The sequence below is a fragment of the Halichoerus grypus genome, chromosome 13 (assembly GCF_964656455.1).
Source record: "Halichoerus grypus chromosome 13, mHalGry1.hap1.1, whole genome shotgun sequence".
NCBI classification, from domain to species: Eukaryota; Metazoa; Chordata; class Mammalia; order Carnivora; family Phocidae; genus Halichoerus; species Halichoerus grypus.
The window spans coordinates 15,044,031-15,072,026 of NC_135724.1; the positions used below are offsets into that span (position 1 = coordinate 15,044,031).

At 38.0% G+C, this 27,996-nt stretch overlaps 1 long non-coding RNA gene and 1 pseudogene across 2 annotated transcripts; both read right to left on the reverse strand.

The window, feature by feature from the left end:
* Positions 1 to 334: 334 nt before the first annotated feature.
* Positions 335 to 27,756, reverse strand: LOC118534186 (uncharacterized). 2 transcript variants are annotated; one of them, XR_013443141.1, is made up of 3 exons: positions 27,533 to 27,756; positions 25,183 to 25,296; positions 335 to 1,119 (listed from the first exon to the last, which is right to left on the reverse strand). It is a non-coding gene; the product is annotated as an uncharacterized LOC118534186 (long non-coding RNA). The 2 variants fall into 2 exon arrangements; XR_004916533.2 differs by lacking the exon at positions 335 to 1,119 and adding an exon at positions 23,282 to 23,418.
* LOC118534183 (lathosterol oxidase-like) lies at positions 8,137 to 9,238 on the reverse strand (annotated as a pseudogene).
* Positions 27,757 to 27,996: the final 240 nt, after the last annotated feature.

The window sequence follows — 27,996 nt, forward strand, 5'->3', positions numbered from 1 at the left end:
TAGAAATTATATGACTTCTAGTCCACTGCCCCAGACCGGGCTCATTCTATTTAGATGTTATGTTCATACTTGATATTATAGATCCAAATGACCTGAACTCATCTCCCATTTCCTGTATCGTAGCAGTATGCAGATGGTGCACATAAAGGGAAGGTTACAAGTCAAATGTTGTATCATGGACAGAAAGGCTATAAAATTGAAACATGATCCTCTCTATTATTCCACTTTTATTTGAGGCCTATTCTTTCTTTTTATTCACTTGAAAATACTGTTTATTTGCTTTGTGGAGAAGGCATATTCTAGTTTGACATTATTTCTGTCAATTGCAAAATAAAGTTATCAGCTATATAAAATAAAAGATCACCTTGGCAACTTCAAAAATAATAAAGTATGCTATTATAAGAGGTAAATTTTTACACTAGCAGCAATTTATAATAAAACATTAAATCCGTATTTATTGCATGAAAAAATAAATTGGACCACATTTGTACCCACTATTTTATGGCCACATACAATATTAGAGAAGAAAGCTGTAATACAGAATGGAAATACACAAATAGAGAAATATTTCCTAGAGCTGTTTTAGTGACTGAGACTAAGGTAAGCTTCTTTTGTTAAAACTGCATATGGTATTTCATGGATTGAAACTAGAGTAGAGGCTTAGTGAACACAGCACCCTGGGTTTTATCCAGTGCGACGGAGTGGAATTATTCAGCGTGGGGGTGGGGCCAAGAACAGACTGGAACATCTGGCTGTGTAGCCAAGGCAGGGCAGCTGGAAACAGATGAGAAGTGGCAAGGGTGAAACTTCAAACAGCAGCAAGAAAGGCAGTGGTCCAAACATCACAAACAGCACTGAGATCCAACAGATGAACAAGGTGAGTAACGGGTTACCAGCATTGACTCAGCGGAAGAGAAGAGTCCAGTTGCCAGCACCCTCCCTGAGAAGGCCACAGGGCCAGCTCAGAGCTGCCTGGTGGCAGTTGGGCAAGCAGGGAGCAAAGCAAAGGAGCAGTTGGATTGAAGCCTGGGTCCTAGCAGTGGGAGTGAGGGAGCCCAGCCAGTAGACTCAGGGGCTGGTGAGTGCAAATGAGACATCCTCTTCATGTGTCTCTCCATTCTGGATGAGGAAGGAAATATTGAAAGGGAAAAATAAATGGAAACAAAAATCATGTGTAACTTGTAACATAAAATATCCGAGGCTAGTAAAACCTGGGGCCGTTTCTGTTCACATGATGATTTTTTAAGTCAACACACACACACTACTTATTTTAATAAAAAGAATACCACAACGTTCTGTGACTTAACTGAACACTCATTCTATGTCAAGCACTTCTTATCTCAAAAAACTCTTACAAAAACCCTGCTTAGGAAACGTTATTATGCTCATTGTAGAGTTGATGACAATGGGTTCAAAACATGTTATGTTAATTTCCCAAGGTCACCTTGTGGAAGCATCAAGATTCCAGCAGATATCATGAACTTGCTAGCTGGCCCTACTCTCTCTGCCACTTAGGAACCCATGTCTCAGGAACTTAAAATCAGGATGTGGTCATTAAAGCAATTCAACCAATTGAAAAGGCAGCATTTTCTGGAATACAGACCACTAATTTGTCTAATTTGTCTTAAATTATACACATATACCCACTGAAGTTGTGTGTGTGTGTGTGTGTGTGTGTGTGTGTATATATATATTTTTTTTTTTTACAAAATGTGGAAGCACTGCTTTGCTTGTACCTTTCTTTCTCCCAGGGATGGATATTGCTTGGTAAATTCGTCCTACTACAAGGAGGGGTGCTGCCAGTTAAGGAACTTTGTACAGCAAGTAAAGTAAGACCAAACCTGCACTGACTTAAATAGAAAATAGACTCAGGTCCTAGTCACTGAATAGGTCGGAGCTTCAGGAAGGGATTAAATCAGAGTCGCCAGAGTCCTGGCCCCTTTCTGCACACCTTCCGGCTGTCTTCCTTTGTGCGTCCAGGTGTGCTAAATAAATAGCAGGGTAGCAAAATAGGTGAAGTAGCTCCAGGCCTTACATTCTTTACATTCAGGAAACAGTAGAGTTTCTTGGCCCCATCATTCCCAACAAGAGTATTGAGACTCACTGTGATTGCGTTGGCAAATGTCATCAGCAGCCAAATGTGGTTTGCTGGTTGACCAGGGTTTGGGCATTATGAACCATTCCCAAAGTCAGCTGTGAGCACTGAGAGTGGGAGAGTGGGAGGTTCCTCTAGTTGGAAGGTAGCATTAGGGACCAGGACAATGAACATTGGATGCTGAGCAACAAAACATAAGACACCCTTGTAGGGGGATAAGACAGAGGAGAGGTATAGTAAAAATCTGAACTGCAAAATGAATACCAGATGTTTAACTTGGGCTCTGTGTGTACCCTGAAGGTTACCTCTAATATGGTTTTAAAAGTGCTGATGGGATGAGTTTATATTTGTGGTAAAGAAAAGACTTTAATTCTTCAACATTTTTTCCTTAAGTTATCATGTAATATATGAACATGATGAATAAACCAAAGAGCTCAGGGAGATTATGATGAAAATAGAGGTCTCCTTCTCCCTTGTCATCACACTATTCTCTAAGTCTTTATCCCCCTCCCCCTGGGTAACCACTGTAATAGATTTCCTGTGCAATTCCAGAGATAAAAATTCATACATTGATATGGTTTTTTTCCCTCCAAATTTCCATAATAGAAAAAGAAGAAGCATTTCCTAACTCTTGATTCAAGAAGGCTAGTATAACCTTCATTCCAAAACAACAACAAAAGATATTATAAAAACAGAAAAGCTCAGGCCCATTTTACTTTTTAAAATATAGATTCCCAAAATCTTAAACAAAATTGCAGATTGAATGCAAATATGTATAAAAAAAAGATAATATACCACAAATAAGTGAGTTTATCTCAGGTGAACATGAACAGTTTCTATCAGAAATCCATAAATGTTGGGGCGCCTCGGTGGCTCAGTCGTTAAGCGTCTGCCTTTGGCTCAGGTCATGATCCCGGGGTCCTGGGATCGAGCCCCGCATCGGGCTCCCTGCTCTGCAGGAAGCCTGCTTCTCCCTCTTCTACTCCCCCTGCTTGTGTTCCCTCTCTCGCTGTCTCTCTGTCAAATAAATAAATAAAATCTTTAAAAAAAATCCATAAATGTTATTCATCATATTAACAAATTAAAAGAGAAAAATCAAATAATCATCCCATTAAATGGAAAAGACATCTGATAAAATAACTATCCAACACAAAACTTTTAGTACACTAGAAATAGCCAGATGAATACTATCTATAATAAACAAGAGCAAGCATCGATCTCAATGTATGTGTCAAAGCATTACCTTTAAAATCAAGAATGAGACAGAATGTGCATATCATGACCTCTAATGGCAATCTTAGCATAATGAGACAAGAAAAAGGGATTAGAGGAATAAGGAGTGAAATAGAGGAAATTAAAATACCACTTTTTACAGATGATAAGATAGTTTTCACGAAGACCCGGAAGATTCTATAAACACAGCATTAGAAATTATAGAAAAAATGTTTCCCAAGAGGATTAGATATAAAAATAAATTAAAAAGTCAGTTGAATTTCTATATACCAGCAACAAAGTACTTGGAAACAATTAAAAAGAAGGTATTTATTGTAGTATCAGAGAATATCAAATACTCTTAGAATAAATATAACAAGAAGTGTGAAAGAAATCTATAGAGGCATTATGAAACATACTTTAAACACAAAAAGCCCTAACTAGAGAATAATCATGATCATGCACAGGAAAACTGAATATTTAAAGATACAGATCCTCACATTACAATAGATATTACATTTCCAGTACTTTTATAATCAAAATCTAAGTAGTTTATTGACTTAAGATGATATTAAAATTTTAACAAAAAAGCAAAGGGCCAAAATCAGGTATACTATTTTTGAAAAAGAGAATAGGAGCCCACCCTATCAAATACCAGGATTTACTAAGAAGCTAAGAAAAGTGAGTCAGTATAGACATAAACCAATTGACCAGTGGAACAGAGAATCCTGAAACAGAAAAAGACAGCTATGGAACTTCGGGATATCATACATGGGGCATTTAGATCAGTGGAGAAATGAGGGACAGTTCAATAAATGGAGCTGGAAAAAAAGTTATACATCTGGAAAGAGATGATTTGGGTCTCTATCTTAATGTAATGTATAAGAAACTTCAGAAGGATTAAGGACTTCAGTGTCAAAACCAGAATGTTTAAACTTTCAATAGAAGCTGTTTATTACTCTTTTAGATATACTGTAGTCTATTTATACAAATAAAAAATAATGGGATATTCTGTAGCAGTCAAAAGTAATGAATTAATCAGGCTGACACACAACAATATGAATGACCCTAATCAATCTCATATTAAGAGAAAAAGTAAGTCCTAAAAGATATCTACAGCATAACGTCCTTTTTATAAGGATAAAAAGCTAATACATTATATGTTTAAAAAAAAGAAGATAGTAGGAAGGGAAGAATGAAGGGGGGAAATCGGAGGGGGAGACGAACCATGAGAGACTATGGACGCTGAGAAACAAACTGAGGGTTCTAGAGGGGAGGGCGGTGGGGGATGGGTTAGCCTCGTGATGGGTATTAAAGAGGGCATGTATTGAATGGAGCACTGGGTATTATACACAAACAATGAATCATGGAACACTACATCAAAAACTAATGATGTATGGTGATTAACATAACATAATAAAATAAAAAAAATTTTAAAAAGCTAATACATACATAATTAGAATATTTTTAGGAAATATTTTTAGTTTTGTATTTTATATTCAGGTCTGTGTTCCATGGAGTTAATTTTTTGGAAAAGATGTAAGTTCTGTGTCTACATTGGTCTGTGTGTGGATGTTCAGTTGTTCTGGCACCATTTGAAGAGAGTGTCTTTTTTTTTTTTTTTTTTTAAAGATTTTATTTATTTATTTGACAGAGAGATAGCGAGAGCAGGAATACAAGCAGGGGGAGTGGGAGAGGGAGAAGCAGGCTTCCCGCGGAGCGGGGAGCCTGATGCGGGGCTCGATCCCAGGACCCTGGGATCATGACCTGAGCTGAAGGCAGACGCTTAACAACTGAGCCACCCAGGCACCCTGAGGAGAGCATCTTTGCTTCATTGTATTACCTTAGCAACTTTGTCAAGGATCAGTTGACTCTATATATGTGAGTCTATTTCTGGGCTCTTTTTCTGTTCAATTGACCTGTTTGTATGTTCATTCACCAATACAACACTGTCTTGATTATTGTAGCTTTATAGTAAGCTTTGAAGTAGGTGGCGTCTTTGTTTTTCTCCTTCAATTGTGGTGGCTATCCTGGTCCTTTGCCTCTTCATATAAACTTCAGAATCACTTTGTCAGTATCCCCAAAATAACTCCCTGGGATTTTGATTGAGATTGCAGTGAATACATAGATCAAGTTAGGGAAAACTCACATCTTGTTAACACTGAGTCTTCCTGTTCAACAATATGGAATATCCATTCATTTATTTAGTTCTTAGATTTTGTTCATCAGAGTTTTGTAGTTTTCCTCATATAGATATTGTACACAGTTTTGTTAAATTTATACCTAGGTATTTCATTTTAGGTGGTACTAATATAAATGGTATTACGTTTTTAATTTCAAATCCCACCTATTCATTTCTGTATATAGGAAATCACTGGCTTATGTTTGTTAAACTCGTGTCTTGCAACATTGCTATAACCTTTATTAGTTCCAGGGATTTTTTGTCAACTCTTTTAGATCTTCTGCATAGATGATTATGATCATCTGTGAATAAAGATGGTGTGTTTCTTCTTTCTCAATCTGTATACCTTTTATTTCTTCTTCTTTGTCGTCTTCGTCTTCATCTTATTACATTAGCTAGAACTTCCAGTATGATGTTGAAAAGGAATGGTGAGAGGAAACATCTTTGCATTGTACCTAAACTTAGTGGGAAAGCTTTGAATTTCCCACTATTAAGTATGACAGTAGCTGTAGGTTTTTGTGGTTATTTCTTTATCAGGTCAAGGAAGTTCCCTATATTCCTATTTACTGAGAGTTTTTACCATGAATGGGTGTTGATTTTGTTAAATGCTTTTTTCTGCATCTATTGTTCATGTGATTTTCTTTTTTAACATATTGATGTATTGGTTTACATTAATTGATTTTTGAATGTTGAACCAGGCTTGCCTACCCGGGATAAGTCCCACTTGGTCATGGTGTATATAGGCACACCTTGGAGATATTGCAGGTTCAGTTCCAGACCATTGCAATAAAGCAAATATTACCATAAAGCAAGTCAAATGATTCTTTTGGTTTCCTAGTGCATATAAAAATTATGTTTACCCTACAGTCTATCAAGCATGCAATAGCATTATGCCTTAAAAAAAACGACACACACACCTTTATTAAAAAATATTGTTAAAAAGTGCTAACCATCATCTGAGCTTTCAGTGAGTTGTAATTTTTTTGCTTGTGATAGTTCTTGCCTGGATCTTGATGGCTGCTGACCAGCATGGTGGTTGCTGAGGACTGGGGTGGCTATAGCAATTTTTTTAGAATAAGGCAACAATGAAGTTTGCTGCATCAGTTGACTCTTCCTCTCACAAATGATTTTTCTGTAGCATATGAAGCTGTTGGATAGCATTTACCCATAGTAGAACTTCTTTAAAAATTGGACTCAATCCTGTCAAACCCTGCTGCTGCTTTATCAACTAAGTAAATGTAATATTCTAAATGCTTTTTTGTCATTTCAATAGTCTTCACATCTTCACCAGGAGTAGATTCCATTTCAAGAAACTACTTTCTTTGTTCATTTGTAAGACTTTCTTTGCTAATTCATAAGAAGCAACTTCTCATCACCTATAGTTTTATCATGAGATTGTAGCAATTCAGTCACTTCTTTAGGCTGCACTTTTAATTTTCGTTCTCTTGCTGTTTCCACCACATCTGCAGTTACTTTCTTTACTAAAGTCTCGAATCCCTCAAAGTCATACATGAGGGCTGGAATCAACTTCTTCCATACAATTGTTGATGTTGAGTTTTGACCTCTTCCTATGAATCACAGATGTTCTTAATGGCATCTAGAATGATGAATACTTTCCAGAAGATTTTCAATTTACTTTGCCTAGATCCATCAGAGGAATCACTATCTATGGCACCTATAGCCTTATGAAATGTATTTCTTAAGTAATAAGAGTTGAAAGTCAAAATTATTTCTTGATCCATTCGCTGCAGAATGGATGTTATGTTAGCAGGCATGAAAACTATATTAATTTCATACATGTCCATCAGAGCTCTTTGGTAACCAGGTGCATTGTCAGTGAACAGTAATATTTTGAAAGGAATTTTTTTTCTGAATGGTAGCTCTCAACCATGGGCTTAAAATACAAACCATGTTGTAAACAGATCCAGGCTTTGTTGTTCCATTTACAGAGCACAGGCAGAATAGATCTAGCATAATTCTTAAGGGTAAGCTTTTCAGAATGGTAAATGAGCATTCAGCTGGAAGTTACCAACTGCATCAGCCCCTAACAAGAGAGTCAGCCTGTCCTTTGAAGCTTTGAATCCAGCACTGACTTCTCCTCTCTAGCTATGAAAATCCTAAATGGCCTCTTCTTCCAAAGTAAGGCTATATTATCTACATTGAAAATCTGTTGTTTAGTGTAGCCATCCTTATTAATTATCTTAGTAGATCTGGAGAACTTGCTGAAACTTCTACATTAGCACTCGCTGCTTTTCACTTTGCACTTTTCTGTTACGGAGATGGTTCCTTTCCTTAAACCTCACAGGTGGCTTAAAGCAAAAGGACATAACCTAGTCTCTTAAATAATTTATTCTCTATCTTTATAAAAATTGTTGTTGAGGCTATACAAATTACAGATATGCTGGCTAGAAAGACATGACTTGTCCTTTAGACCAACACCTAGTATTGGAAGCACAAGGTTAAAATCTTGGTGTTCACACCATCTTTCCTTCATCTACTATCACAGTCATTCCTCAACAGTACCCAAAATGCAGACCTTCAAATACCATTTACTTGCTATGTCTCTTGGTTGTCTCTTGGTTGCTATATATGTAGATTATTTTTCCTTATTAAAAATATTTCATAATATTTAATAATAGGGCAACAACTACTCAGTCTTTGTCAACTCTCCATTGAATAGTTTTTCATTTTTACAACCATTTTCTGAATGGCTATTGCACTTTTATCATCTTCTTCACATAACTAAGTGGTCCCTTCCCTTCAAAGGAGGAAGGATTTTTTTTTAAGATTTATTTATTTATTTCAGAAGGAGAGAGAGAATGCACAAGCAGGGGGAGGGGCAGACAGAAAGGGAGAGAAGCAGACTCCCTGCTGAGTGCGGAGCCCAATGTGGGCTCAATCTCATGATCCTGAGATCAGGACCTGAGCCAAAAACCAAGAGTCAGATGCTCAACCGACTGAGCCATCCAGGCACCTCAAAGGAGGAAGGATTTTTGAGCAAGCCTCCAATTCTATCCCACAAAGTGAAATACTGTCCGTATTTATAGTCAAATAACATGTAGTGGTCTGTATGATGGGCTGAGCCATTAACAAATGGCCTTAAGATTTGGGGAACATGGAAATCGTCATCATGAATGGAAATTGTCCAGATATTGATTAAGATGTACAAACTTAAACTACCTTGTGTAATATGGAAGGATAAAAGGGTATATATGGCAAGGTAGAATCTAAAGGAAGCCATCCAAAGGATGAAAAGCATGACTTGCAAATGGAGTAGGAATCTTCCAGAGATGATGAGGTTTGTATTTTGCTTATATGCAAGTCTATGGTGAAGGCCTCTATGAATCCAGTAGATCAACATATCAGTGAAAAGGAGGAAAGAAAATATACTAATAATGAACCAAAACCAGCCTCTTGGAAACTCTCCTATGTCATCATATAATTTGTTGTACTCAACTCTAGCAGAAACAATGAAACAGTGGGAATATTAATCTGTGGCAATAATTGGACAGTAAATGTAATCTCTCTATAGACTTGATTCTTTAAAAATTATGGATGCTTCATTAATGAATGATAACAGACAAAATAATAGCTCAGTGTTGCAAAAATGAAATAAAGTATATAAGCACCAAGATTTGTTACAATCTGGAGACTAATAGTTTGTAGAAGAGGTCATCCTCAGACCATGAGGCTGGATAGATGCATGATGTAAAAAAATAAGAATCTGCAAAGCTGAGTACAAGATTCATCTTAGCCCCTGGAGAGGATCCGCTGATTAAGCCTCTAGGGGGTCATAGGATGCCCTTTTTCCTTAAACCTTATGAACCAACCTCTGCTAACTTCAGAATTTCTTCTGCAGCTTTCTACTGGTCAGCCTTCAGAGAACTGAAGAGAGTTAAGTCTTTGCTCTGGGTTAGGCTTTGGCTTAAGGGAATGCTGTGGCTGGTTTGATCTTCTATCTAGACCACTAAAACTTTCTCCATATCAGCAATAAGGCCGCTTTCTTATCATTCACATGTTCACTGGAGTAGCACTTTAATTTCCTTCAAGAACTTTTCCCTTTTTTGGCTCACTCTTTGGTGTAAGAGACCCAGCTTTCAGCCTGTGTCAGCTTTTATGTGCCTTCCTCACTAAGCTTAATTATCTCTAGCTTTTAAAGTGAGAAATGTGTGGTTCTTCCTTTCACTTGAACACTTAGAGGCCATTGCAGAGTTATTAATTGGTGTAATTTTAATATTCTTGTGTCTCGGCAAATAGGGAGGCCCGAGGAGAGGGAGAGCGATGGGGGGATGGCCAGCCACTGGAGCAGTCAAAACACATGTAACATTTATCAGTTAAGTTTGCTGTCTTATATGGCCACGGTGGGGGGCACCCCAGAACAATTGCAATAGTAACATCAAAGATTACTGATCACAGATCACCATAACAAATAAAATAATAATGAAAATGTTTGAAATACTGCAAGAATTACCAAAATGTGACACAGAGACATGAAATGAGCAAATGCTGTTGGAAAAATAGCACCGATAGATTTGCTCTATGCAGAGTGGCCACAAACCTTCAATTTGTAAAAAAAACCACAATATTTATGAAGCAGAATAAAATGAGGCATGCCTGTACTATATATATTTTACTCCCCCCTCTTTTTTTTAGGGGGCGAGGGGCAGAAAGAGAAGGAGAGAAAGAATCTTAAGCAGGTTCCACGACCAGCACAGAACCTGACACAGGGCTCGATTCCAGACCCAGAGGTCATGACCTGAGCTGAAATCATGAGTCAGACGCTTTACCAACTGAGCCACCTAGGCACCCCCTACTCTACTCTCTTCTTGCTTGCATGGTTTCTGAGGAGAAGTTGCACATAATTCTTATTTTTGTTCCTCTGTAGGTAAGGTGTCCTTCCACACCCTCTCATGGCTTCTTTCAAGATTTTCTCTTTCATTTCAAAGTGATACGCCTGGGTGTAGCTTTTAGGGCAGTAATCTACTAGGTGTCCTCTGAGCTTCCTGGATCTGTGTTTTCATGTCTGACATTAATTTGAGGTAATTCTCAGTCATTATTCTTTGGACAATATTTCTTCTTTTCCTTTCTCTCTTTCTTCTCCTTCCAATAGTCCCACTATGCATATGTTATATCTTTTGTAGCTGTCTTAAAGTCCTTAGATATTCTGTTATGGTGGTTTTTTTTTTTTTTTTTTTTTTTTTCAGTCTTTGTCCTCTTTGCTTTTCAGTGTTGGAGGTTTTTTTTTTTTTTTTTTTTAAAGATTTTATTTATTTATTTGATAGAGACACAGCGAGAGAGGGAACACAAACAGGGGGAGTGGGAGAGAGAGAAGCAGGCTTCCCGCTGAGCGGGGAGCCCGATGTGGGGCTCGATCCCAGGACCCTGGGACCATGACCTGAGCCGAAGGCAGACGCTTAACGACTGAGCCACCCAGGCGCCCCAGTTTTGGAGGTTTTTGTTGCAATATCCTTAAGTGCAGACTGTGTCCAGTCTACTAGTAATCCCATCAAAGGCATTCTTTATTTATGTTACGGTGTTTTTGATCCCTAGCATTTCTTTTTTTGTTCCTTCTTAGGATTTCCATCTTTCTGCTTACCCATCTGTTCTTACATGCTGTCTACTTTATCCATTAGAGCCCTTACCATATTAATCATAGCATTTTAAAGTCCTGGTCTGATAATTCTAACATCTCTACCATATCTGGTTTAGATGCTTGTTCTGTCTTTTCAAATTGTCTTTTTGGCCTTTTGGTATGCTCTGATGATATCCCAGCAGATTAGGCTCTGCTTAACTAGTTTCCACTGAAAACAGGTCTTGTTAAGAAGAACAGAGTGCTCTGGCATATTTCAAAATAGCTCCTCTTCCCCAATACCGCTGCTGGACGCACTAGGGCATTTTTTTTTTAAATTTTTTTATTGTTATGTTAATCCCCATACATTACATCATTAGTTTTTGATGTAGTGTTCCATGATTCATTGTTTGTGCATAACACCCAGTGCTCCATGCAGAACGTGCCCTCCTCAATACCCATCACCAGGCTAACCCATCCTCCCACCCCCCTCCCCTCTAGAACCCTCAGTTTGTTTTTCAGAGTCCATCGCACTAGGGCATTTTTATTAGACACTGTAGGAACCTGGTCAGGTTCCTAGTGGTAAATATCACAAAGTTGTGGGGCCTCCTGAAGACTAGGACTCCCTAGGGTTTCTAACTCTCAGACTTGTCCATGCTGAGCCTCCAGCAACGTGTCAGTTACGGTTCAGGTTTTCCTTCCCCAGCACTGGTTCCTGAGGCAGGCAGTTTCCACTTTTCAGTCTCTATTTCAGTAAACTGTTATTCTCTATATTTGCTGTAGGTCTCTCCAATCACTGGGATAGTGGTTCGCAGTGTGCCCTCACCTCTCTCACATATACTGGAAATGTTGTTGATATTTCGGTTTGCTCAGCTTTTTGCTACTGGTTAGGATGTTGTGGCAGCTTCGAGTCTCCTTACATGCAGAACCAGAAACTGGAACTGTAGTTGTATTAGTTTTTATTGCTACTGTAACAAATTGCCACAGACTTAATAGCTTAAAACAAACCATATTTATTATCTTATAGTTTTGGAGTCAGAAAGCTAAAATGGCTCTCACTGGGTTAAAATCAAGGTGTCAGCGTAGCTGTGTTCCTCCTGGAGGCTCTAAGGACATCTGTTTTCTACCTTTTCCAGCTTCCAGAGGCCACCTGCATTCCTTGGCTTGTGGCCTCTTCTATCTTCAAAGCCAGGCTTGACTGCTTGAATCTTTCTCCCATCACTTCACTCTGTTGCTAACTCTTCTGCTTACCTCTTCCACTTTCAATGGCCCTGGTGATTTCCTTGGGCCCACCCAGATAATCTTGGATAATCTTTCTATTTTTCCATCAGCTCATTAGCAGCCTCACTTCTATCTGCAACTTTAATTCTTCCTTGCCATATAACATAATATATTCCCAGGTTCTGGGGATTAGGGCATGGGCATCTTTAGAGCACTATTACCCTGCTTAATACAGCAGTCATGTAGCTTGTGACTTTTAAGACAGCTTTTCAGACAACTAATGACTCTTATATAAACAGGTACTTGCAATAGTGGAGATCATGCTTTGTCTCCTGTTACCTATTAATATTGACATAAAAATGGCCATTCTATTTTAGTTCTTTAGCTTTCTGGTTTGACTCATATCAATCTTAATTTAAAAAACCTAATTCACATTGTGTTTTAATATATCCAGTATGGTACCTCCTTATTTTATTGAGGTCACCAAAATAGCTCAAATTAGTAAAGAATTCAGTGAACTTAATTTATCCATTGTTTTGGCCACATTTGTCACATTGGTCCAATTTGTCAGATGAGCAACTTTTATATATATGTCTAAGTTTCACTACTATATGTTTTGATCAAAGGCAAATAAAGGAAAGACTGCTAATATAAAAGTATTTTTTAAAAAATTATAAAAATTATATATATGCTTTAAAATATAATTTGTTACATAAATTATAAAAGTTATATATATTACATAAGTTTTTAAATTATAAAAAAATTTTTATAATTTAGCTATTATTCAAGTAAAGTAGATAAACAATAAAATATTTTTTATATTTTTTAATGTAAATTTTTGCCAAAGTGGAATTTATATTTATACCCAACATGTTTTGGAGAAAATTATTTCTCATTAGAAATTACATTCTTCTATTTATACATGATTGAATATTTCAAGACATCCATCAGTTATTCCTAGAGGCAAAATCAAGCACAAATATTTACATTAAAGACGATTTAAAAATTTTATTATTAGCTTTTGCAGCATTCTAGCCTAGATACAACTACTATTTTTTCTTTCAATAGCTTACCTATGTTCTCAAAGAGTGGTTGCCATTGACTTAATTTTTTAATTTAATTCAATTTTAATTTTACTGAATTATGTTTTAATAATTTGCAATGGTCTCTATTTAACAAAGTGTAAAATATATAGGCATATCTGTCTTTATCTCAGCAGCTACAGATGGCTGATCCCAGCTGCTAACAACTTTTACAAATATAAGGCATAAGTGGGTAGAAATGACCTTTTGGAGCCCCTTCTTGTGTTAATCTCCAGGTATCCCCATTATGTATGTATGTTTCAATGTTGGAGTCTTAAGATCTCAAAAAGCTTTAGTGAAAGCATTTTCAGAACCAAATAGAAGTGTACTTTATTTTAATTGTCTTCCATTTGAAAACCAAATCCAGAACAGGATATTGCTGGACCTGAAAGTTTATATAACATAACCCTTATTTCTATCATGCTCCATTATTTACGTACTATATTCTGCCATCACTGGTTAATTAACTCTCTTTGTCCTTGGTATCCAGGTGGGTGTTACTCCCAGTCACATTTTACTCCTAGGCACCTTGAAAAAATGCGTATGTGAATGGTATGCCTACACATGTTCTGCATACAGGTCCTTTTGAATGCCACTAACGGGAGGCAGTATGTAAGGCAGAGCTTCCCTGATGAGATAAGAGATGTAAGGAAATGTTTTAACCAGTGTTTTGAACCTAGTTTGTTGAATTTAATTGCATGAACCTGGGTTAGAAAAGCAAATATTGTAAGGTCTGTGGAGGATGCAAAGATAAATACGATGCGATTCTATCTTTCAGAGTTAAAAATCAAGAGAGGCAGTGGATTTGTAACGATAAGGCAGTCAAAATGTTATAATAGAGGTAAAGGAAGAAGAGAATGATTTCAGTTTTAATTTTGTTTTTTGAGATAGGCTGTGAATTTGGGGGTATTTTTTGAAAAACTTTTTATTTTAAATAATTACAGACTCATAAGAAGTTGCAGAAATAGCATGGAGAGATCCATGTACTCCTCATCCAGCTTCTCTTAATGGTACCATGTTATAGAACCAGTACATTCATCAAAACTAGGAAATTGACACTGATACAATACAATTAAGTAGACGAGACCGACTTTATTGAGTAGTCTTTTAATATGCAGAAATAGAAGAGGGAAGGAGAAAGGAACTCTAGGTTGACAAAACAGCATTTGGTTGAGTATAGGTCATGAGAGAATTTCGATTATTCAAGAAATCTGCCGAAAGGGACTTTAACAAGTAAGCCATTCCCTTCCACTTTATAAATGAACTAATGAGGCCCAGAGAGATTAGACAACTTGCTTATTTCATTTTCTTGCCTTGGTTAGTGACTGAATTTAGGTATATTATACAGCATACATCTGGCTGCTGGTCTCCAAGATCTTAGTCCAGGAATATTCCTTCCCAAACTATGTTTTCTTAGCTGGAATAAATACATGGTTATTCTTTTGGAACCTCTGTCAAGATCCCACTCAACGTGTATTTTTTCCTCTGAGTCCCCAGAGCCTCAGAGTGCAATATCTGGCACACAATAGATGCTCAGTAAATATCTGTTGACTAAATGAACCAATGAATTTCTTTTTTAACCCCTACAACTGAAGGAGAGGCACTTCAACCGGGGATAATAAGAATAAATCACACCCACAATTAGCGCACTGCAATGGAATTCATTACTAAAAGTCAATTTGCATTTGGGCAAAATGACAGAAGGAAGTTGGGCAGAGAAACACATTTTATTTGAATTATGATGAATTAAAAATATACACAGGCAATTACTCTTATTTCAGCTACACTGTGCAGTAAATGTGTAAATAAAAGGTGTGAGTGTCCAACATGGAAAACAGCATATTCTCCTTTTCTACATAACACATGCATCAGATGTCCCTTCATAGGGATCATTATAGTTTTTAGCTTAATTCCAAGCTAAAAAACAGAATCATTACGGAAATGCTGCTTTTTCTTATTGAGCAGTCTGTAGGATAGCTTGTTGCCAAATTAAGCAGCACACAGCACTTGTTAACTTAATTAGCAACCTAACGGCTGAACCTCAGCCTGACAAAATGCATGTTGCGTTTGATGGAAATTGCAGTGAAACTGTAGCCACTTCAAAAGAAGCACAATTCTGTGGATATTTATTTTCCCTTTTGGGCTAAAGGAAAACCTGATCGCCTGGGAAAATCTTCCAGTTGCTATTGTAGCCCAAACAGAATTATCAAGAGTCAGCACCTTGTAGGCTGTGAAACGTTCCTTTTTCAAAGGCTGTGTGCAAGAGAACTCCCAAAGGGCTAATGGACATACTTGTGCCTCCATTAATAGCACAGAAAGCAAACTAATTAATTAGAGCACACACTGAATAAACTCCATTTATCATCAAATGGCCCAAGTGATAAACAAATTATTTAAGAGCTTATTGAAAGCAGACATCAAGAAGGCAATTGTCAAGGCTTCAAACTGATGTGTTTGTGAATATCCCTAGAGTAACAGCAGTTTCAAGGCTCCTTGCTGGGGACAGACATGGAGATTTTATGGGATAGAGGGTTTGTGTAGGTTGTCTCACCAACAGATCCTAAATTGTTGCTGGGTTGTCTCTCCTGTTTAGAATCTGTTGGTGTCCTTCTGGCTCAGATGAAATCTGCTGGAAATAGTCCTCCTGTTCCTGATTTTTGGAAAACAGAGGCTGAGGTCTGGTAGGCTGGCATAAAATGGGCAAAGGCTTAGTCCTGATGTTACACTGGCATTTCAAAATGCAGAATTTTCTGCCTTTAGGCTGCTGTGTACTTTAAGTGAAAATGCTTCACTTTAAGTGAACTATGAGAGGGAGAGAGAGAGAGAGAAGAGAGACCTAGAAGCAATGAAGACTGTCATAATTTTTATTATATACTGACAATATCCACTTAATGGGGCTTAGGGATTTACCTAACAAATTATTGTTAATTTCTATGATTATTATATAGATTTAAAATTTTTTTCTCACTATCCATTTGGGGATGTTTCCTAGGTCTCTGGCATGTAGAAGAAAAACAGTAGTACATAAGATGAAAGGGGTTTTCCAGACAGGTCACATGTTCCCATTTTCTCCATTATTATTATTAATCTCGGCTGAGCCTCTTTTCTCATGTAACCTGTCATGTTGCTGCATTTTGCCAGCGCCTTAGAAGCCTTCATTGATTCTTTTCTCTCACACACACAAAAGGTGCTGACTTGTCTGCAGTATATTTTGTGCCACTAAACACTTGGAAAAGGCCTTGTAAATGGAGGGCAGTGCTCTTGGAAGTGGTTCACCCAAACTAATTTCAAGATTTGAGTGTGAACCTGAGTTAATTTTGAAAGTCTGCTACTCGTAAGTTATCTTAGCTGTTATCAAACTAAAGAAAAACGTTCCTAATAATTTGGAGAGTTGTTCTGTGGTGTCTAATTATGAGGGTAAACACTGATTTGGGTATGATTTACAACTGGAAAAAGATGAGAAGATGAGGCAGTCTCTGTGTAAGGATGACAGATTTCTCACGTTCTCCGTCTATGTTTTATGGCATTTTGTGTCCATCTTGATGTAATAGTTGATACTTTACAGATCTTCTTTATCTGATGTGATGGCTTAATGAGAATGTGAATTCTTGGTGATAGGAACTATGTCCTTTTCATCTTATTAATTCAGCACTTCCCATGTACCCGGTGCTCTAGAGCCTGGTGATAGTTTTGTTAAATGAATTAAAAGTTCTACTCCCTGTGTACTCTGAAAATGGCATTTGATAATATACCTTCTATAAGTCAATGTTTATTAATTCAGCCGGAGTGAAGCATGTGGTTCTGGGGACAGCAACAGTTGATGTGCTGTACTACTTAACAGGCCTTCTTTGGCCAATCGGTACAGGGTCAACTGGAAGTGGAAATGGCTCGTGTCATGGCACTACGCAGTTTAGACTTTGCCTTATCTTACAGAATAATTCTAATTTATATCCAGCATCCTTATGGTATCCCTAAAACTGTTTATCCTGATATTAGGGAGGTGACATTATGCAATGAAAATTATGGAATAAGGGTCAGTGGATTGCAGCCCTATAATCCTGTCATACTTTTAGGTCCATGATTTTGGGGAAGATTCTTAACTTTTAACTTGCAGTGTCTTCATAAGTCTGGAAAGAATATTGTCATCTCTTTGTAGAGCACACTTTCTTATTCATTGTTTGGATCTTCATTTTGATTATAACCTTGTTTGGCATGTGGTGTGAACAATAGAGAAAAATGAAAGAGAAAGAGAATTATCAGCAGGATGGGAAAAGAAAACATGCACAACACAAAATCCGGTGTACGTGCCCTCTTGTGTTTTCCAGATGGGTACCAGATTATTTCTGAAGAGAGCCGTCATAGATGTGTTCATAACACAGCTCTGTGGGAGTTGTACATAACCCTTGGATTAAGTTTTTGGGCTGGTTTGTCAGCTTCTGGTCTGTTTGGCTCAGTAGGTCCTATCTGAACAATCAGAATGATTCTGTGTACTGCTGTTTAGTTCCAAAAAAAATGTCTCCTGAGCTGGACAATCTCAGAGAGTCAAGGCTGATGTGGTATCCGCGTCACTTCTACTCACTCTGAAAGAGTGAGTCTGAGCCCCAAATATATTTTGAACCAACCATCTGCATTTTCACCCCTCAACATCAGCCATCTTTTTCTGATTAAATATAAAGATACTATATTTGCTCAGCAGCAGCTTGTACATTTTTATAAGCCAGAATTATGTATTCTTTACAAAGATAATTTCGTATAAATGTTTGTGATTTACTGTTTCAATCATTTTCCAATATGTTTTGTATTTGTCTTTTAGATGCACGCTTTCATAGATTTGCTTCCTATAGATTTGACAAACTGCTGTCCTTATTTTTTAATCTATCCCAATTGTGAAGCTGTTGGTTTTTACCTTCAAACTCACCCTTCCATGCTCTGCTTCTTCGTGCGGGAGCTGGGACTCTGCAAAATACATTCCTGCTCTGCAGTTAGCTCCTTGCAAGACTGCCGATAGGGGTGCCAGACGGAGAAAGGAGTGACTTGTTCCTTTTCGTTTCACATTTCTTTTTAATGTGTTTTTATTGAGATGTAACTGACATACAACATTAAGGTGTATAACGTGTTGATTTCATACGTGTGTATATTGCAGTATGATTACCATGGTGGTGTGAGCTAACACCCCATCACTTCAGTAAGCATCCTTTCTTTTTTGTGGTGGGAGCAAGTAAGACCTAGTCTCCGAGCAACTTTCAGGTTTACATTGTCTGTATTGTGTCCTTAATTTGTTTGTATTGTCTGTAATCACTATGCTGCCCGTTCAATCTCTAGGCCTTATTCATCAACTAGTTGCTAGTTTGTATCCTTAAACCACATCTCCCCAGTTCCCTTAGTGTTACTTCTTCGCCACAACAACAGCAGTTCCTTGGGGAAGCAGCAGTTAACTCCGTTTTGGAATTTATGTACCACTTGCAAAAACAGCCCCAGCCAACCAGCGTCCCCTCCTGAAAGGCCCGATCTTCAGCTCCCTGAGGCCCATCTAAGGTACCTTCCCACATGGGCGTGGCCACTGCCTCCTGCGGGCGCTGCCTCCATCTTGTCGCAGTGTTTTGGGTTTTGTTTTGCCTTTTCAGTTAATCTAGTTAACAATTCTTTATGCCAGCTTAATTTCTATATTAAATTCTGTCGGTTAAAAAAGCTGTTCTGGGGGGCGCCTGGGTGGCTCAGTTGGTTAAGTGACTGCCTTCAGCTCAGGTCATGATCCTGGAGTCCTGGGATCGAGCCCCCAACATCGGGCTCCCTGCCCCTCGGGGAGCCTGCTTCTCCCTCTGACTTTCTCCCCTCTCATGCTATTTCTCTCTCTCAAGTAAATAAAATCTTTAAAAAAAGCTGTTCTGATTTCGGTCTCTTGAATAGACTGTGACTGACACAGACCGGGTAGGCGTCTCCCCAACATCTCCATTCCTGGGTCTCTTCTGGAAGCCAGTCCTAGAGAACCCTTCAAACCATTTCCTGGCCTGTTTTTCTGACCTCACAAGAAAGAGGTCTAAGCAATTGCTTTAATAGGTTTTGGTAAAAACCTCATGAATACGTGTAATGAGTCTCGGTCCTTCAGCAAAAGGTCACATCTCCCTTACTCTCAAAGCTCTGAAGCCACATCTCTAAGGGAAAACACTCAGCGCTGACAGCATGTCCACACATTTTGTGTTTAGTCATCTCTTCCACAACCTCATTAAATCCTAGGACTTGGTAGGAAAATTGAGAAATCATTTAGTTAATTTGCTTGCTTCGGGCAGGATTAAATCTCAATACTGGCGTAATTTAGTTTTTCCATCAAAACTAGACACTACACATTCATAAAGTGAGTAGATGAAAGAATTTTACAATCTAGATATTATAAAGTACAATAACTTGATAAGAAATTTCTTAGGTCTCTGGATGATTTTTACCCCCAAATCTGTATATTTTTTTTCTAAGTTACCTTATATTGATACTATTTTCTTGAGTTAACACACATACTCTTTTGTTTGTATCAAAGATTCAAATATTTTTTTTAAGATTTTATTTATTTGAGAGAGAGAGAGCGAGAGCATGAGCGGGGGAAAGGCAGATGGAGAAGGAGAGGCAGACTCCCCGCTGAGCAGGGAGCCCAACGCAGGACTCAATCCCGGGACTCTGGGATCATGACCTGAGCTGAAGGCAGACGCTTAACTGACTGAGCCACCCAGGCTCTCCTCAAATATTTTTAAAGATACGAAAGAAAGTACTATAAAATTAACCTTAAAATATCTAAATGGTTACTTAAAATAGACTCTTTAAATCTTGCTTGGCATTTTATAATGCACATAGGTTTCTGTATTCATAAATATTATTGTTATTTGTGGCCAAGTCAAGTAAGGACACTACAACTTAGATACAGAGCATGAGTTTTTCTATAACAGACTACATCTTGCTCTCAAGCATACATTCATATGATTGTCAGAAATCATTTAATCTTTTTTAATTAAAACATCTCAGTCGCTTCTCTTTTAATAGTCTTTTGTGGGTCATGTATCAGAAGGTAACCCCCTTCTTAAGGAATCTCCCTTGCCCCTTCTCCTTCCCAAGATGCTGCCTGGGTGTGCAGAATCTAATATAAGCCCCAGCACAGAGAGGGGTGGCTTTGTATCTGGTCTTTATGCTGTCCTCTGGTCAAGATGCTATGCCTTCTGGTTTCTAGCCATTAGCCTCAATCCTCAGTGTATCCATGGTGATGTGATCTGGCTTGTTTGCTCAGTGCCTTTCCTGACCTGTTTTTACTGAAGTGAACTGGCCTGAACTTTGGTATATGATTTGGCAAATGATACAAGTTATGATTCTTAATCTTAAAGAGGATATGGTTCCATGATGAGACTTCCTTCTGTTTATCTTTTCTGACTATCAGTCTGTGAGGCCATGTCATCCCTTCCTATCTCAATCCTGTTATTATCCTATGAGTTGTATACACACACTTTACATCTAATTCAAGAATTTCTGGTATTGGATTTCTAGCTATGCCATAAGGCCTAGAATATTTTGACATAATATAGGGTCTCTCCATAGGATGCACAAGTCTTTACCAAAATAGATTAAGCTATACTCTACCATAAATGTCCTATGTGCCCTGCTCGTATTGTTACCTCTTTTTGTGAGATTCCCAAACATGAGCTTTGATATGACTCAGGCCTCTTCCACTTCACTATCTTTGAGAAATTCCACACTCTTCTTGGGTTCTGGAAATTCAATATCAGTGGAATTTAATTTATTTTGCTTGCACACCCCTCAAATATTGTTGAAAATCTATTTACTGCTCATACATTTTTAGTTTAGCTTCATCATAAATTTAAATAGTTGCAAAGGATATAAGTTTAGTATGTTATAAATATTGACATTTTAAAAGAGAACCACTGTATCACTTTAAAAAATATATCCAATGTAATTGAATTCATGATGATCGAATACTCACCATCATCCATATTAAAAACACTGAGCAGACTCTTCTTTAAAAGTCACAAATTCTACCTTGGTCCTTTACCTCTACAGTTCAGGTTTACATTTCACTTCCCCTTCAGAATTTTTTCTTATATATATTTTTTTCTTTCTTTTTTTTTTTCTTATATATTTTAATACTTGAAAGTCTTTTAATTATCACCCTGCAGTAGATTGCAAAAATGGTCCTCATGCTTCACCCATCCTTTGCCATGTTACTTTGTACTACCTTCCCACTTTGACTCTGGGATTGATTGTATGTCTTGCTTTGGAGTGTGATACTAGGCAATGTGATTTAGAGGCTTGTGAAGCTTTTGAGAGCTGGGGTTTGCCTCCTCTCTTCGGTTTCTGCCAGGGGTAGTCTCCTGGAGAGTGAAAGACACCTGAAGCAGAGCTGAGTGTCCCCTAGATCAGTCAACAGTCAGACAATACAGATGTGTGAGCAAGACCAGCCAAGATAAGCAGAGTCACCAAGCCAGCCTCCAGCTGCTGCAGATGAATGGACAAGTGCATGCTTACTGCTGTATGATCTTGAGGTTCTGTGATGCTTTTTATGCAGCATAATTCTTGTAAAATCTGATTCAGTCTAACGTAATCGTCTATAAAATAAGATTAAAATTGGTGGGGGGTTTTGTGTATGTGTGTCTATGACCATAAACTCTAGATTTAAAGCAATAAGTTTCTTCATGTTTATCAATTCCATTATTATTAGTGCCTAGCTAATCTAACGAACCTAAATATACTACAAAATTTAATGCGTATTTATTACATAAAAAGGTAAAATTCTATTATTTAAAATCCATTCTGTATTGAGAGAAATAAGGATTTTCCAATTATTTCAAGAATTTATGGATGAACATCAAATGAAATAAGACTAATAGTCCATTCTATTCATTTCAAAAATATTTACAAATGTAAGTGTTCAAAAATCTTGCCCATATACATACGTTTATGGAAATGACAGTGATTTTATGATAGCAATGCCATTCAGTTGTTTTGTGTCTTCCCTAGTTATATGCCAAATTTCACAAAGGGATATGAATATTTTTTAGTGATTTAATGGTTGACAGCTGTATAGATTCTACCTGAATTTTTGAACATAAAGACTGGATAACCATCTGATTTAAAAAATAATCTTTTTAACTCAGTTATTAGAGGCATTTATTTTCTCAACAGGAATTACCAATCTTTCAGGCTGTTTCTTTATTTTGTGTCACATAGGTTCTTACAACTGGGGCAGTGTGCCAGAGAATTTGTTCTTGTTTTGTAAAATGGAAGAACCATTATAAAAAGAGAAGGGGTGAGTTCTTGGTGAGTTCTCACACCAGTAAAATTTTGGAAGGAGTACATTTGTAAGTCAAACATCTGGAAATCTTACATTAAACCTTCAAATACTATGACCCTTGGAAATATAGGTGTACTTCAGAGGCAAGCTTGCCCTGATGTTTAGATCACTGCTCTTCCATAAAACCGGACAGGTAAGGCTGCTTCCGGGCTCATGTACCCAAACCTTAATCAGCCATTTCTCCTCTTTCATTTCGGTAACATGTTGTATATGATGCTTCAAATGTAAAACTCCTCTGAAAGGCTTATCCTCTTCCTAGGCCAGATATGGGGAGATTCACTCTAACTTACCTACATGTTTTTTATTCCATCCCAACTGGGATTTCTATCCTTAGTGTTACTCATAACTCTACTGTCTCAAACCTTCTTGTCCCTCTTGTCCACTCCATTTTGACTTCTCCCCACTCACAGTCCCAGAGAAGTGTTTCTCTTCCTGTGAGTTAGAACTTCTTAAATAACAGAAATAAGATCTTCCCCCCCCAACCCCTCCCCAATTCAGCATTGATTCTTTGGGCAGTCCTCTAAGCTTTGTTCTTAATATGGGTATCTATTCTCTCGTAAAGACTGGGTATACAAAATCATGATGGATTTCTAAAAGCCTGGTGAAGGCTAGACTAACTTCACCACTTTGGCTGCATCTGTTTTCCTTTTTGGAGGGTAGCAAAGTTCCTGGATCTGTTGTATGTAGAATAATTGAAGGAGGAAAACAAACACTCTACAAGAAGGGGAAAAATTATGTGATATTTCAAAACATTCTCCAAGTTACTATAACCTTTAACTATACTTAAGTGTTTACATTGTGTTTTGACCTATGGTTTCCCGAAGTACACCTTTTGTATTCAGCAACATGTTTTGCTTAATTATGTACTCAAAACCATGCCTCAGGTCACTGGGACCCCACAGTGAGGCTGCCTGAGCAATTTTCAGCACATCGTCAATACTTGCTAGAGTGTTGCAGAAGACAGAGAGAAGGGCGCAGAAGACACCACTTTAGGTGGTGTTTCATCACCCACAAAATAAAGCCTAAATTCCTTAGTGTGGTATCTACAGCCTCCCTTAATGTATTGTATCTAGCTCTTCTGTACAAACTAAATCTGACCTTACCAATATATTCAGCCTCTCTCACTATCCTCTTTAAAACCTTCTACTCTAGCTAGGCTCTTCTGCTCAGAAACTCTGAAGTAGGGTGCGCATCCATCTCAGCCTCCATCCTTTCTATATTCCTTTCAAGGCCCACATCTTAAGTTCCATACCTTGAAAGCTGTGTCTCCCCTCTAAACTCATTGATTTCATTGCCTTTATGACTTCTTATGAACTGAATGCATTCTACTTGGTATTATTATTCATATATTTATTTTATCCAGTCTCTCAACTGAAAGAGCAAGTTGCTGGAGAGGTGAGGAACTGTTTCATGCTTTGAATCCATATCATTAAACACTGAGTTTTACACATAGTGGGTATCTTAGTGGGTGTCAGCAAAGGTCTAAAGCCCCTTTCACCATTTCTGCCTCACTGTCAATATATGGTATGCCTTCGGTTTCTCAGAGACAGTTGAGATAATCTAGGGGAACTCATTAACATTCAGCCCTCTACATCTACACAGTTGCCTGTAGCTGCCCCTTGGTGCCTCCCCACTGCTAGCCATCAGAGAAACCGATGCTCAGGCTTTACCCAAGAGTAACTAAATCAGAATATCCAATTAAATCAAGACCAATTAGGTCAGAATGAGGATAGGGCCTGGAAATTGGAATTTTAAAAGTCTCCCGTGATTGATAACCAGTGTTTTCAGTTTCTAGAATAGATTCTAGTCTCTCTCATCTTCAAGACTATTTCTCTTTCTGGTACCTTCATCCTATGTCTATGTAATTATTTCCTTCAACTTTCTACAATGCTAAACTGTTTTCCCCAAGCCAAAGCAAACCAAACCAAAATAATACTCTTGATTCTTCTTCCATCCCTCCTATTATATTCTAAGCACTTTTTTCCCATTTATAGGTCACTTTGGGAAACATATTCAGATAAACTATAGCAGTTCAGGTCCAATCAGAAGATAGAAACTACATAACAGGCTAAACAAGGAAGGTTTAATATAAAGAAGTTCTGACTGTGATAAAAGAGTAAGATATAAAATAAGATGTGCTCCAAATGGTACCCAGGGCTGTTGGAGAGGGGAGGGGAGGGGTTCAGCCCTAATTGGAGGAGGTATGGTTCAGCCATCAGATAGCAGAGAAGTTTGCTGGTGTAGCCAGGCCAGAGTTGATCTGGAGTTTCTGGGATACCAGTAAGTCCCTGTGGTCAGCAGAATAATGGCCCCTCAAAGATGTCCACATCCTAATTCTGAAAACCTGTGAATATCTTATCATACATGGTAAAAGGAACTTTGAAGATGCCATTCAATTAAGGACCTTGAGATGGAGGGATTATCCTGGATTATCTGGGTGGGCCCGATACAGTCACTTAGGTCCTTAAAAGTTCTCACCTGTACTCAAAGAGAGATTCGGCTACCAATGGATGGTCAGAGAGATGCACCATTGCTGACTTTGAAGATGGAGAAAGGGACCATGAGCCAAGTAATGTGGACAGCTTCTAGAAGCTGGAAAAGGCAAAGAAACAGATTCTCAGTGAGAGCCTCCAGAAGGAACCAGCCTTATTGACCCCTTGATTTCAGTCCAGGGAGACATGTTAGACTTCTAACCTGCAGAACTTGAAGATAATGAATTAGGGTTTTAAGTTTGTGGCAATTCATTATATTTGCAACAGAACACTAACACACTCACTCTTCAGAGTGTAGGAAGGGAGCAGGTGATCAGCAACTGGTGGCATAGGTATGTATAACTCATAATGGGGGTTCTGGAGCTGGTGATGGTAGGAGACCCTCACAGTGGTAGGACTCTGGGTTCTGAGTAGAGTGGGCTACAGAAAGGTTATCAATAGGCTGAGGCCACAAGATCTCACAGGGGTACCAGCGGGGGCCGGCTTCACTAGCTGTCCTCATACCTACTAAGCCCACCTATGGATCCTAAAAAAAAAAGAAACGGTAAGAGAGCCCCTTCCTTTCTCAGTGACCCTCCAGTGTCCACTACCACAAAAGCTTAGCATCATGCTCACTTGAACGGAGACATATTTAAAGGATTTCTGTTGTTTATCACAGAGCAGATATTGAAAGGTGTATTTGGAGCAGAGGTAATAGATTGATAACTGACATGTATGTATTTCCAAAGCATGGCTGTCCTTTCATTACGTCCCATGGCAGCTTGAAATCTGTGCTCAGCTCTCCACTGAAATTACCCTTGTCAAGGCAATCAGCTATTAACTGTATTTAGTCCTTATTTGTGTAACAATCGACAATGTTGATTAATATAGTCCCTGCAAAACTGCCTTTTCTCTTGATTTCATGACATTATTCCTCATTCCTCTCCCACATCTCTTGAGTCTTGATTCATATTCTCCTTCCAGGGGTTTTTTTGTTGTTTTTTTTTCTATGCTATTATTCTTTCTTCAGCTCACCATTTACTTTACATTCTGTTCTTGAGTGAACATATCCACATCTATACATGAAAATTAAGTCAGTGGTAGATGATAATTCTCAAATCTATACCCTCAGCCTGGATTTCTCCTCAGCTCTAGTCCTCTATCGTCAGGTCCTTCCTGGACATATATCAATAGGAACCCCAAGTCATCATGGCCAAACCAAATGCATTATCTTCCCTAATTCCACTTCACAGGGTACATATTGGTAGATAATGCTAACTATGCAAATTTTAAACAGAACTCATTCTCTCATGTGCTCTAGAATCCATTCTTAACAAATATAATAAAATTGAATATACTTTCTGGAAGTCTCTCAAGTCCAGCCATTTCTACCCTCCTCCTTGCCTAAGTTTAAGCAGGCTTTTCCTCCCATCTGACACATCGTGAGAGATTCCAGCTTATCTCTAGCTCTTTAAGAAGCCAGTCTTTCTGGTTCCTACCTCTCCATGCTCTAAAACGAATAATGTAATTTTTTGATTAAATGAACAATGTCCCATCTCTGCTCATCATCACCCCTAGAGAATAGGCTTCTGCACAAGTAAAGGGATTTTATTGAGGGGAGAGTTTGTGTTAGGCTTGCAGAATAGATCAAACTCGGATACCAGGAGACATTGGAAGGAAATAGGGAGGATAGAATTACAGTGAGTACTTTCGGGGATATGAAACTTTTTTCCAGCTAAATTTATATATCTATATAAAGATGCATGCTATAATATTTCAAAAATCCATACTGGAGTCTCTCGAGTGTCTGGTTGAAGACTTTGAAGTGACTCTATAATTAAAAGGTATTGATTGAGCAAGGAGATTGTCAATTTTAAAACCTTTCTTAAATCTACAAATTTAACTGCATCTTTATATTCTTTTTTTCCTGCTGTTGTAATTGATGCCATGTCCCTCCTATCAAAAGGCAAATCCTTTCGTGTGTGCTCAGGAGCTAAACTGATTCTGCCCTCTTAGATATTTCTGTGTGTTATCTCTTTCCTACACTAAATCTTCATCCCCGCTCTGTACTCTTTATCTCATCATTTAAATAAGTTCTTATATCTCTGATACCCCACTTGCACTTGATTGGACTTCCCCTTCCATGATATCCCCTGTGCACATATACATTCTTAATTTTCTCACAAAGGATTTCACTTTTCAAACACTTCAATCTGGTTTCTGCCTCCAGCTCTTCACCAAAACTATTCTTGCAAATTTAACCAGAGATGTCTATACTATCAAATCCTATGGATATTTCTCAAAGTTTCTTGATGTTTCAGTCCATTTTCCACATTATTCCCTGGCTTTCTACCTACCTTTTTGGCTACTCCTTCACAGCCTTCGTTGCTAACATCATCTTCTCTAGCAGAAATGTTGGCAATCTTTGAGGTTCATTTCTGGGTCAGCTTCTCTCCTCACATTATATTTCCACCTTAAATGTTTCATCTGCATTGTTGTCTTCAAAAACCACATGCTAATGACTGCCAGGTTTATCTTAGGATTGCAGGCATCCAGGTATGAGCCCAAGCTAGAGGCAGTCACGTCTAAAGCAAAAGGACAGATGGAGACGCATTTTGAAAGATGAGTCAGCCTGATTTCATTTGTCATTACTTCAAACCAAAGCTGAATTTTGGAGAAACTAGCTACATTTTAGTCCAATGCTTTAAAAATCTTCAAGAAATGAATATTCATTTAGATAAATGAAGAGTTCTTCTCTGTCCCATTGCATCATAAACCCTTTGTAAAATACCTTAATTCATCTTCTAAATGTGCCTACTGA